This window comes from Mixophyes fleayi, chromosome 10 (genome assembly GCF_038048845.1).
Source record: "Mixophyes fleayi isolate aMixFle1 chromosome 10, aMixFle1.hap1, whole genome shotgun sequence".
Classification (NCBI taxonomy): domain Eukaryota; kingdom Metazoa; phylum Chordata; class Amphibia; order Anura; family Limnodynastidae; genus Mixophyes; species Mixophyes fleayi.
In genome coordinates this window covers 4,586,738-4,599,354 of record NC_134411.1, presented here as the reverse complement: position 1 = coordinate 4,599,354, position 12,617 = coordinate 4,586,738, and the positions used below count along the sequence as shown (strand labels likewise).

Here is a 12,617-nt window from a genome sequence, read left to right as displayed (position 1 = left end):
CTCTCAGAAACACACTCATAGCGCTATGAGAGTCTGTATGGTTAAAGTCACATGTATAGCGGTAATGTTGAGCAGTGCACTGCTGGGGAGTGTTAAGGTAGGAGAGGGGCCCGGCATTGAGGTGGGTCACAGTAGAGGTGCCAGGTACTTTTAGCAGTTATGAGTCTGAATCCGGCTGCACATGTAGATTGGGCCCCCTAGTCCTATGGGACTGATTACAGTTGTGACTACTGTTACCATTGTTGTTAGATAGCTGTGCCAGCCTAGCCCTATGACTCATCAGGGCATATTCAATTGTTGAATACTCGCCGCGTTAAAAGTATTACCGTTATTTACATGCACTATTACAGTAATGACGGTAATAGTGTGCGTGCCGCATTACTTTAGGCAGTAACGCCAACACTTGAATATGCACCTTAAACACAACAGATCCTGCAACAGCAGAGTCAGTCTTTTCCTGCAACACACTACACACAGTGATCTATATTATAGATGAACAGTACAGAAGGCAAAACAGGTGCCAGCCTCTCACTGATACATAACACTACAACCGTTGTGTCAGCCTCTCACTGATACACTATACTACAACAGTGGTGTCAGCCTCTCAGTGGTCCAAGTCAATCACATACACACAACAACAATGCCACTAGTATACCATTTATACATAACACTACAACCGTTGTGTCAGCCTCTCACTGATACACTATACTACAACAGTGGTGTCAGCCTCTCAGTGGTCCAAGTCAATCACATACACACAAAACAATAATGCTACTAGTATATCATTTATACACAACACTACAACCGTGGTGTCAGCCTCTCACTGATACACTATACTACCACAGTGGTGTCAGCCTCTCACTGATACACTATACTACAACAGTGGTGTCAGCCTCTCAGTGGTCCAAGTCAATCACATACACACAACAACAATGCTACTAGTATATCATTTATACATAACACTACAACCGTGGTGTCAGCCTCTCATTGATACACTATAGTACCACAGTGGTGTCAGCCTCTCAGTGGTCCAAGTCAATCACATACACACAAAACAATAATGCTACTAGTATATCATTTATACACAACACTACAACCGTGGTGTCAGCCTCTCACTGATACACTATAGTACCACAGTGGTGTCAGCCTCTCAGTGGTTCAAGTCAATCACATACACACAACAACAATGCCACTAGTATACCATTTATACACAACACTACAACCGTGGTGTCAGTGTCTCATTGATACACTATACTACCACAGTGGTGTCAGCCACTCAGTGGTTCAAGTCACTCACAAACACACAACACAACAACTACTAGTATATCATTTATACACAACACTACAACAAGGGTGCCAGTCTATCACTCTTAGAGAGCACTAAAACAGGGGTGCAAGTCTAACACTCATACACAACCCAACAACAGTATTGAATGACATCACTACAACTGTGGCTTTTCCCATGGTTTTCTTGTATCAAACAAGTTACAGCGGTCCCCTTTGGCTTTGGCCCACCAGAGGACCATTCGGTTACTTTAATATTAATGGCCAGTGGGAGATTGTTCTTATGACATTTATTAATGTGAGGGCTGTTTTAATAAATGGTCAAAAAGTAAATTTGCTCAAGGCCCTTCTGGACACGGTGTCACCATTAGACTGCTTAGCGATGGAGCACGGGTATGGAAAGCTCTAAACCAGCCTCTAATTAAGGCACCATCGCTCCTTACCGTGCTCTGTTGTTGCACCCTAAGGACCAGGACTGAGGCCTCACCAACAGTGTATATGTTGTGGATTTGTAGCACAGGTAAACGTATTAAATTGCTGGGACATGAATTATTCCAAGTGAGTTATTGTTGGGAGAGCCACAAAACATGGATGGACGGTGAGGCCTGAGGACCACTGCTTTATAGCGTGCGTGAGTAATTAGATGGTGGACACAGGGGAAAAGGGGGGTGTATGTTCTGCCCTCGTCTCTTACAGGACTTGTCTTACACAGGAACAATTTCTACACTGCATCACTTTATTTACTTTTTCCTTTGTTCTTTATTTTATTTTCTTATCCTCTTTTCCTATGACCATTTTCAGGTTGTGCTAGCTCTCTCTCTCTCTATATTCCTCCTGCTCGTTTCTTCTCCCTCCCTCTCTTTCTCCTCCTCCTGCTCTCAGTCTCTCTCTCTCCTCCTCTTCTCTCAGTGCTTTTGCTCTAATGCATTTCACGCGCGTGCCCTGATATTCAATACAATCTTTATTCACTCCCCTGAGAGGTTGCCCTGAGGGGGTCAGGCTACCAAGTGCAGTCACTATTTCCTCTGGGGTGTACAAACGGAGGGGGGCTGATTCAGAGAGATCATTGGACCACGGAAGAAACCTCTATTTATCTCCCGTATATGAACATCTCCAGTCTACATGGGCTTCTGCACTGCGATGTATAACAGCGGTGAGAAAGATCCCTTTCTATATTACTCTCTTCATCTCTCTGCATTTTTTCCATTTGACAGATATTTCAAGGAAATTTTCTGTTGCGATGGCAGATTTTAATATTCTTCATATACTTGTTCACTAATAACTCCTTCTACTGCACTATAAAACAGATTCTTAAAACTATTTTCATTGTTCCATCTGCAAATGCTGTATAAACCATTCCATTGCTACACATAACCCTTAAATATACCAAATGATCATTTCTATTCCTATTGTATATGCCATGTACAAGATCACTATTATTTTGCCATATATATTGTATATGTTCCCAATAATCTCCAGAACTTCTCAGACCACTGTATAATTGGACCAACATTTCCAACAAATACTATCCCTACTGTAATTGTCCTTTTAATTCTTCCTGTTACCACACAAGACATTTCCTTATAACCTAATATAATATTTTCTTACCAGTATAACCACTTATACTACACTGAGCATCTGATGCTACTGTTCTGTACACCCAATCAGAAGAACTCTCCTGTTGCATCTAATTTCCTGCCTCCTCATATCTCTCCCTAGAACATCCTCACCTGCGAGTCTAAACTACTACCCATTCTTCCTTTGCCCCTATGCAAGATGCTGACAAGACCAACCCCATTACTGACCCTCAAATGTGAGGTCTGATTTTTATTTAAAGGAACTCACCCCACACTCTTGCCTATCGACGTCTCCTCACGTCTGCTTCCCCCGCCTCTCACTTCATTAAGAAACCTGCAAAGCTTGACAAGTATCAAAATGAGCCTCTCTCCTTATCCTTCCTTTTCCCCACCTTCTGTTAACACATTAGGAGCTCATACACTTATATTCCGGTTCATCTGACAATTGTACTCGTTATTACCAAGACGTTTAATTAGCCCGAGCCGTTACTTGGGTTCACAGCGCACAGACAGCACTGTCTGTTCTCACTTCTCGTTCTCCCTCCCTCTCCTTGGCCTGCTTTTAGATTGTGTGTACGCCTCCAGGCTCTGTTATATCTGCCACATTTCTCTATTCATGACTGGTGTATGTTTGTGTGTGTGTGTGTGTGTGTGTGTGTGTGTGTGTGTGTGTGTGTGATGTCTGTTGTGAGAAAGAAAACTAAAGGGACCAGCTGAATAAAAATAACTAAACCCCATACAAAACCCTCCAACACAAAGTGCTTAAACATCTGGATGCCTGTGTACTCATGGGTGAATGTGTAGAGTACGTTAATCTTTAAGTCTTTGTGTGAAATCAGTATAGATGTACTGTGGTGCGGGCACATGATTCTGATGACAATTCATGTGAAGAGCTTTGTTTAAGAGGGTTGATCGATCTCTCTCTCTCTCTCTCTCTATATATATATATAACATATATTTAGTATTATGTTTGAGTTATGTTACTTATTTAGCTAAATTTTGTCTCTTAGCAATTTGCTATTCGCAAACTATTTGTATTTAACTTGGAAATTGAAGGTGTACTAACATCAGAGTATTTAGAGTAAGCAATTTTTCTATGTACCCATGTTTTCCATACCAGCAAGGGGGGTGTATTAATGTGTCACCGTACCTTATTAGCAGAAGCTACTTCTCCAATGTCTGCATGGAGTTGTCACTGATTACTGAGAGGTTTATGTAGTGTTAGACACAACACAATAGAATTTAGAGCATCGACTCATTGATAAACAAGAGGGTAATTAGCAGATGTAACAATACTGCAGCAAACTATCTCTTTCAATGTAAACATCTTATTACCGCTTATGCAAAGGTTAGGTTACAACAGATTGTTTCTGCTTTATTAAAAGACATCTCTCTCCTTTCGCTCTCCCCCACAGGTATTAAAACATCTAACAAACCCACCAAGCAATCTGCCGACCAGGAAACAGCAACATCACCATATGGTTTTACATGGGATTATAAAATGACAATTTAAACGGAGTGCGCAGTCTTCCCTACTTGTTCTTCCAGACATCACTTGTCATCAGTGTTCCCAGCTACAGAAAAAGTCAAATAGGTACTTAATGTTCTCAAGTGGAACAGCCAGTGGTTATCTATCAGGTAGGGAGGTTCCTCAAGTCCCTAGTTTCTCTGAAAAGATCAAGCCACCACTCGTCCATGAATACATACTGGTGAAAGGTCTCTAGGTTTTTTACTCGGTCACGCAACATTGCATTTATTCTATACATAAAGCTCCCCTCAGATTGTGTATTGCCATGAAGCAGGATCACTTGCTGCTGTAAAGAGGAGGAATAGGAGGGGTGGAATAGGGAACAAAAAAGAAAATTCTACTAAGAAGGGAAAAAAGACATTGGAAGAAATGTGCTAATCCAATTTGCCGAGCCAGACAGTGGACTAAGCCCTGTCAGGTGCAGGGAAGAGACCCTCTGTGGATTGTACGATTTCTCTCTGTTACACACATTGTTGGATTTACAAATGCCAGGAAAGTGAGATGGAGAAACTACTGTAAAAGAGAAAACAGATGCCTTCAGTTTCTCAATAAGAGGTATGTAGATGTGCATCATGAAGATAAATGACGTGTATTTTGTAATCTGTGTAAACTAGCCATGCAGAAAGATATGAGCGCCAATTCTGTTAGACTCAGATTTGTAGATATTTTGATTATTCACAAAATTAATATGGTGAAGCTGGTTAGAAAAACAAATGCCAATTTGTTCATTCAGTGATTAAAGAATGTCAGAAATAGAATGCAGCGGACAGCAGTGAAGATGGAAAGAAAAAAAATCTATGTACAAAAAAAACAAAAACATAAAGTAAAAAATGGGGTTGCAAAACAAATGAGAAAAAAGTACAAAATAATCTGAAAGAATTGGTGATTGTGCAAAAGAAGAATAAAAGCTGATAAAGAACACAAGTTGTGAAGGTAACAGGGAAATACAATAATAAATGACTGTATACAGTTTTTCTTTAATCAGAAGCAGCTTAACACCAGAGCTAATGCAAAGTATGACAACTGGTACTATATATAGGGGTGCTGAGAGAGAGAGGCTGGGGGACCAGCAGCAGATATTAAGTTGGGGCAGAAGGGACTCTGAGTCAGACTGTGCATGAGGGTGAATGACTGCATGGACAAACAGCATCATATTCGTCAGTGCAGTCACACCGCCTAGGCTGGGCGGGCAGCACCGGCTCCCACAGTAGCTGAGCGCGCAGCACCGGCTCTCACAGAGGCTGGGCACGAAGCACCGGCTCTCACAGAAGCTGGGCAGGCAGCACCGGCTCCCACAGTAGCTGAGCGCGCAGCACCGGCTCTCACAGAGGCTGGGCACGAAGCACCGGCTCCCACAGTAGCTGAGCGCACAGCACCGGCTCTCACAGAGGCTGGGCGGGCAGCACCGGCTCCCACAGTAGCTGAGCGCGCAGCACCGGCTCTCACAGAGGCTGGGCTCTCAGCACCGGCTCCCACAGAGGCTGGGCGCTGGGCACCGGCTCTCACAGAGGCTGGGCGCTCGGCACCGGCTCTCACAGATACTGGGCGCTCGGCACCGGCTCTCACAGAGGCTGGGCCGTCAGCATTAGCTCTCACAGAGGCTGGGCGCTCGGCACCGGCTCTCACAGAGGCTGGGCGCTCGGCACCGGCTCTCACAGAGGCTGGGCGCTCGGCACCAGCTCTCACAGAGGCTGGGCCGTCAGCATTAGCTCTCACAGAGGCTGGGCGCTCGGCACCGGCTCTCACAGAGGCTGGGCGCTCGGCACCGGCTCTCACAGATACTGGGCGCTCGGCACCGGCTCTCACAGAGGCTGGGCCGTCAGCATTAGCTCTCACAGAGGCTGGGCTCTCAGCACCGGCTCTCACAGAGGCTTGGCGCGCAGCACCAGCTCTCACAGAGGCTGGGCGCTCGGCACCGGCTCTCACAGATACTGGGCGCTCAGCACCGGCTCTCACAGAGGCTGGGCTCTCAGCACCGGCTCTCACAGAGGCTGGGCCCTCAGCACCGGCTCTCACAGAGGCTGGGCTCTCAGCACCGGCTCTCACAGAGGCGGGGCGCTCGGCACCGGCTCTCACAGAGGCTGGGCTCTCAGCACCGGCTCTCACAGAGGCTGGGCTCTCAGCACCGGCTCTCACAGAGGCTGGGCGCTCAGCACCGGCTCTCACAGAGGCTGGGCTCTCAGCACCGGCTCTCACAGAGGCTGGGCTCTCAGCACCGGCTCTCACAGAGGCTGGGCTCTCAGCACCGGCTCTCACAGAGGCTGGGCTCTCAGCACCGGCTCTCACAGAGGCTGGGCGGGCAGCACCGGCTCTCACAGAGGCGGGGCTCTCAGCACCGGCTCTCACAGAGGCTGCGGACAGAACCTGGGGGGAGGGAGATCATATGCGGCAGCCGCACCAGGGACTGTGAATCCTCTTGTTGGCCCTGACTGTACATCAGACCAAGCTTTCAACAAGTGACTCCTCTATATTGTCTACACATGAATAATAAGCAGACAAATAACTGACATTTGTTATTCTATACTTATTTCCTTAAAAAATACAATGGCTACAGTAATTGGGCTAGAACACATAACATAATGCAGTCTGCTGTATTGCTCAAGCATGTTCCTGTTGTCTGCATTACTGAGCAAGTAATTGACAAATAACACACTCCTTGTTACCTGTCTTACAATTGTACATCACTCCATGGAAACATTTTCCTGGTAATGTCATCTTGTCTGACAGTTCATGAAGAATCACATCTGCACACTGAGACTAGAGGTACATTAACACCGCAGTCACAAGTGATACCGATTCCCTGACATCTACTTGTTAACTGTAAGTGACATCATTGATGGGTGATATAAATGTAGTTGATAAGAAAAATAAAATATGAAAAGAAAAGGGTTAAAAACAAATCCGACATGCCTTAAGGGTCTCAGGTCAGGATGTGAACAAAACTCATAAGGATAACATAAAACATAATCCATTAATCCGTGGTAATGTAGCCCGCATCCATCTGTCAGGGCTACATGGTTGTAAGGGAGGGCGCTGCCTGGGGCAAGAAGACTTATTATCATCATCACCATTCATTTATATAGCGCCACTAATTCTGCAGCGCTGTACAGAGAACTCACTCACATCAGTCCCTGCCCCACTGGAGTTTAAGTTCCCGAACATACACACACACAGACAGACTAGGGTCAATTTGTTAGTAGCCAATTAACCTACCAGTATGTTTTTGGAGTGTGGGAGGAAACCGGAGCACCCGGAGGAAACCCACGCAAACACGGGGAGAACATACAAACTCCTCACAGATAAGACCATGGTCGGGAATTGAACTCATGACTCCAGTGCTGTAAGGCAGAAGTGCTAACCACTGAGCCACCGTGCTGCCTAGAGTACTGCAGAGGGACAGGCCAAGTCTCTGAGGGCTCAAGGCCCTTCTGACCTAATAGAGATCATCATACATTACTCTACAAGGGTCCTGGATGCTAATGAATAGGTATTTATATATGCTAGTAATGCAGACCTCATTATATAGCAATGTTATTTTTAGAATAGCACAGGCATATAAGATTGCTATAGACCAGTAATAAGCATGCATGCTCTAGGGAGATAGACAACCTGTTGCTCTCCAACAGAAGTACAAAATAGCGCTGTGTCTTCAGCCACAGGTCACTTAGACCTGCTCCACTGTATAAAGATACTAGGATACTAAAATGCATGCTATATGTACAGAGTATGTATTAAAGTACTTGGGTCTTATATACCATAGAAATGAATGACATATAATAGTACTACTTACAAAAACAGGGAACAGGAAACCATGGCAAACATTCATGGTAATTTACCATACTAATCTTGTTCCGTTTTTTCTGTAAGGTACATTAATACTATGGTAACAAATATACTTATTGCTGATTGTCTACTGATGTACTATATGTTTGTTTAGGTTATTGTATTCCCTGCTATAAAGTCTGTTTGACTGATTATAATAGATGACGCCACTACTATTACAACAATATAGGTACAGTATATCATTTACAGTATACATGCTGCTTAGGAGGTCGTAGGCCTTACTGAATACAATTGCTACAGATATTATTTGAAGGGAGTTAACGTCTTTAAAATAAAAATGTTGATCAGTATTAGAGTGAAGAATAAATAGTGAATGATTGCAATGCCTGATCTAACAGAGGGAGGCAATCTGGGGCTGTCTAGGGGTTGTGGGACTACCAGTGCCAGCACGCCAGCTCGTTTTCAGACTGATTTCAGTACGGCTATATACACCTTCTTAGTGAGGCCAGGTTTACATGTCTGTATATAGTGGGGATTAATACAGTATCCTTAGAAAAGTGGGTCGTGTGTGTGTGTGTGTGTATGTGTATGTATATATATATATATATATATATATATATATATATATATATGTGGTGCCAATGAGGAGTGGGGAGTCATACATAAAGATGATATACACACACATGCCCTAACTATGGATTATATAGTCGGACCATGGTTGTAGATGATGATGATGATGAATAGTTCAGTAAATGTCCATGGCTTCCATATGACTACATCTGTCCCATTATATTTGATAACGGAGGTCTGATATTTTGGTTGGCCAATCACTGCTTTGACGTGTGAGGTCACTGACCAGCCAGGATGAATGGGTCCCTTTTGATGCTGCCATTCAGCCCAATCCTATGATTTTGGTCATCTTGTACGTAGGACATTGGCCACAGATATGATTGTTTACTATTCACAATCACACCCCATTATGTGTGCCTACCATTTGAGATGTACTGAACAATTGCAAATGATCTCACATTAATGTAACAATATACACTACACAGAACCATATTTAAAACTGACTCTGCCCAAGTCATTGTGAAGGCATATACCCTAAATCAGTGTTTAGTACACTGCTCATACCTCTCTACATAATACCCCTTCATTATTTTACAGGGAAATGGGTGATTAGTAGAGTCCTAAGTCCATAAAAACAATATTAAGAAGAAATCAATAAAATCAACATAAAAGTGTTTTAATGCTGTCCACTGCACAGTACGAAACAACACTGACCATACATAACACGTTTTAGATAAAACAGGAATAAATATCCCCATGTGCCAGCAGCACAGTGTATATAAAATGTTGTGGGCCAAATAAACAAAGATGCTCATCAAATATGTGTAATATACATGTATGAATTGCAAACCACACAACAGTTATACACAAGGCATAGCCAAATATGTGTATCAGACAGAGCAGAAGAAAAATTGCCGGAGATTAGTTGCAAATCAATAAAGTAAAATAAATATCTCATATTTTTCTTGCTCCAGAGGAATTTAGGTTAACAGTAGTGCTTAAATGTAGTTTTTGCCAATTATTTTCCACTAAAATATTTTATGAGTTAGCACAGTCCTGTCTTGTCACTTCTATTTCTTATTAACCTACTAACATATCAGTGTTTATTAGTCACGTTCTTGAATTTGAGCATAAATTCAGTTTTATGTGCATTTTGAAGAGTTTATTTTTTTTATACAAGTTATTTAATCAATATAGAGCCATATGGTGGTTGCGAAGCATCTGGTGTGCTCCTAGGATATGCAGACTTAGAGCTGCCTGAGGTATATGGAAGATTGCAGGGAAGTTATGTTTTACTGGGGAGTTTGTTTTCTTGGGGTGTACAGGTGAATATGGGCATTTATAAATCAAAGGGAACGTGTTGTGTGAAGTTCTAGGCAGGAGATGGAGCTAGTAGGATTGTTGCAAGAATACCAAGTACAGAGTGACACAAATATCTACAGATATGCAAGTCGGCAATATCCATCTCTGCATTTATTTCAGTGAAAGGTTTGGGGCAGCACGGTGGCTCAGTGGTTAGCACTTCTGCCTCACAGCGCTGGGGTCATGAGTTCAATTCACGATCATGGCCTTATCTGTGTGGAGTTTGTATGTTCTCCCCATGTTTGTGTGGGTTTCCTCTCACACTCCAAAAACATACTAGTAGGTTAATTGGCTGCTATCAAAATTTACCCTAGTCTCTCTCTCTCTCTGTCTGCCTGTGTGTGTGTTAGGGAATTTAGACTGTAAGCTCCAATGGGGCAGGGACTGATGTGAATGAGTTCTCTGTACAGCGCTGCGGAATCAGTGGCGCTATATAAATAAATGGTGATGATGAAGATGAAGGTTAGAGTGACAACCATGATTAATGAATGACTTTTGTCAGTAGTCATCAGCAGAGAGCTTACTAAGGCCATGGCCACCACCCGCCCAAACCTTTATTCCGGTAACTACAATACAGACCCCCTCTTCTAGATAATTTACAAAGCAGAGTCCCTTCTGGTGGCAACTATACAACCCTATGCCGGTGATTACAATACAAAGCAGAATCCATTATAACAGTATTTTTATCATACAGTGCCCGTTTAGGTGGCTAGTGTATAAAACAGACCCTAATTTAGTGGCCAGTGTATAACAGTCTGGTAGCAAATATATATGCAGATGACTCCTAATCTGAATTTTAGTATATAAAGATGAGTAAATCTCGTGACTAGGGTTGAAAAGAGACTTCCCTCCCTGATACACTTACTGTCACTACCAACCTGGGCTTCTGTTCTATTGCTTACCACCAGGAGCAGTCGTTATTATGTAGCAGGCAGCTCCCGATGCATTGAATTCCTAACAGTGCCAGCTTAGGAAATGTTTGTACAGCTCCCTCTCTTACACTGCTAACAAATGAAATCTCCAGGATCTGTCTGTCATATGTTGGTGACAGCTCCCAGTGGCTCTTTCATCTAGTACAACAAGCAGCAAAAGCAGGAACCCATTAATCTCCCGAGCCACCAACACAGCTCCCCACTGCTCCCACATGTTGCACAGTCAGACTAGTGTAGGTAACTAAACCAGAAATGCAGGTGACTCTTTCTCTGTATCCAAGTATACATTTGCTTGCAATAGAACAAGCCAGGACACCCTATTTCTAGAATGCTTTTCAGAAGCCGACAGATTTTGTGGTTACTTATGTTAATTGTTTTGGTCTGTTACTTCTAATGCATTTATTGTACCAATAACACCAAACAGTTACTACAAGTGCGACCACTAGTGCGCTATCACATCTTTCTATACTAAACCTCGGTACAGTTAGACTATTCTTCTCATTGCAATACCCTAAATACAGGTGGAGAGGGGGCACCCCACTGAGTCAAATTAGCATCACATCTACACTAACTCACAGCCCAGGGCAACAACTATTAATCCACATACTTTTAAACCTCTATAAGTGTATTCAGGTTTTAAGATTCCGCTTTCTTAATCCCCTTGTAGAACATGTGCAGACACTGAAAACTGCATCCATCCATACATAAAAAATAGAAAAAAGAAGAAGCACTATGCAATCAGCCAATTAAAAGGAGGGACAATGGTCATCATCATCACCATTTATTTATATAGCGCCACTAATTCCGCAGCATTATACAGAGAACTCACTCACATCAGTCCCTGCCCCATTGGAGCTTACAGTCTAAATTCCCTAACACACACACACACACACACACACAGACAGACAGACTAGGGTCAATTTGTTAGCAGCCAATTAACCTACCAGTATATATTTGGAGTGTGGGAGGAAACCGGAGCACCCAGAGGAAACCCACGTAAACACAGGGAGAACATACAAACTCCTCACAGATAAGGCCATGATCGGGAATTGAGGATTAAGGCTTAATAGACATATTTAAACCAGGATGGATTATCACAATCTAGGTTAATTTCTCAACTATGTACTATAACAACCAAACAGATTACTAGATTAGGCATTTTTGATTAGTTTAACTTACTCCCTTGGTTTATAAGAATATAATCCTCAGTCTACAATAGTACAGCTCTGAAAATTCTCAGTAATTGCTGGTGTATTAAGACTATAACTGATGGATGGTTACTATACCTTTCAAAAGGGAAAGAATCAAGTAGTAGAATAATTAGATAACTTAATTTTCTAAGTCTCTCTGAAACAGTTTGCTTAATGTCCTCTCTCTCTCTATCTGCTTGGAAAGAGATAATGATCTCTAATTATTTTATCTGAAAATGTTTTCATTTGTACCACATATGTCTCTTCATGGATGGTAAAGAAAAAAATATTTTATCCCATGGTGAGAAACTGTGTGGGTGGTATAATAGAACACTCTTAATGAAGAAGCAAGGATAAATAATCCCAAAGAAAAATAATAATTATGGTAATA

At 42.8% G+C, this 12,617-nt stretch overlaps 2 protein-coding genes across 7 annotated transcripts in view; one reads left to right on the top strand and one right to left on the bottom strand.

Moving 5' to 3' along the window:
- MACROD1 (mono-ADP ribosylhydrolase 1) overlaps nucleotides 1–12,617 on the bottom strand; it is a 505,697-nt gene that overhangs the window by 138,957 nt on the left and 354,123 nt on the right. The window lies entirely within an intron of this gene.
- Nucleotides 1–12,617, top strand: part of FLRT1 (fibronectin leucine rich transmembrane protein 1) — a 123,633-nt gene that overhangs the window by 65,923 nt on the left and 45,093 nt on the right. For 2 of the 5 annotated variants that reach the window (XM_075187692.1, XM_075187693.1), the window contains exon 2: nucleotides 4,277–4,944. The exons of 1 other annotated variant lie outside the window; for it this stretch is intronic. The gene's annotated coding sequence lies outside the window, so the exon portion shown is untranslated. Of the gene's footprint in view, nucleotides 1–2,222; nucleotides 2,438–4,276; nucleotides 4,945–8,324; nucleotides 8,402–12,617 lie in introns of those variants that run through there. 2 more of the 5 variants (XM_075187694.1, XM_075187696.1) reach the window with 2 other exon arrangements.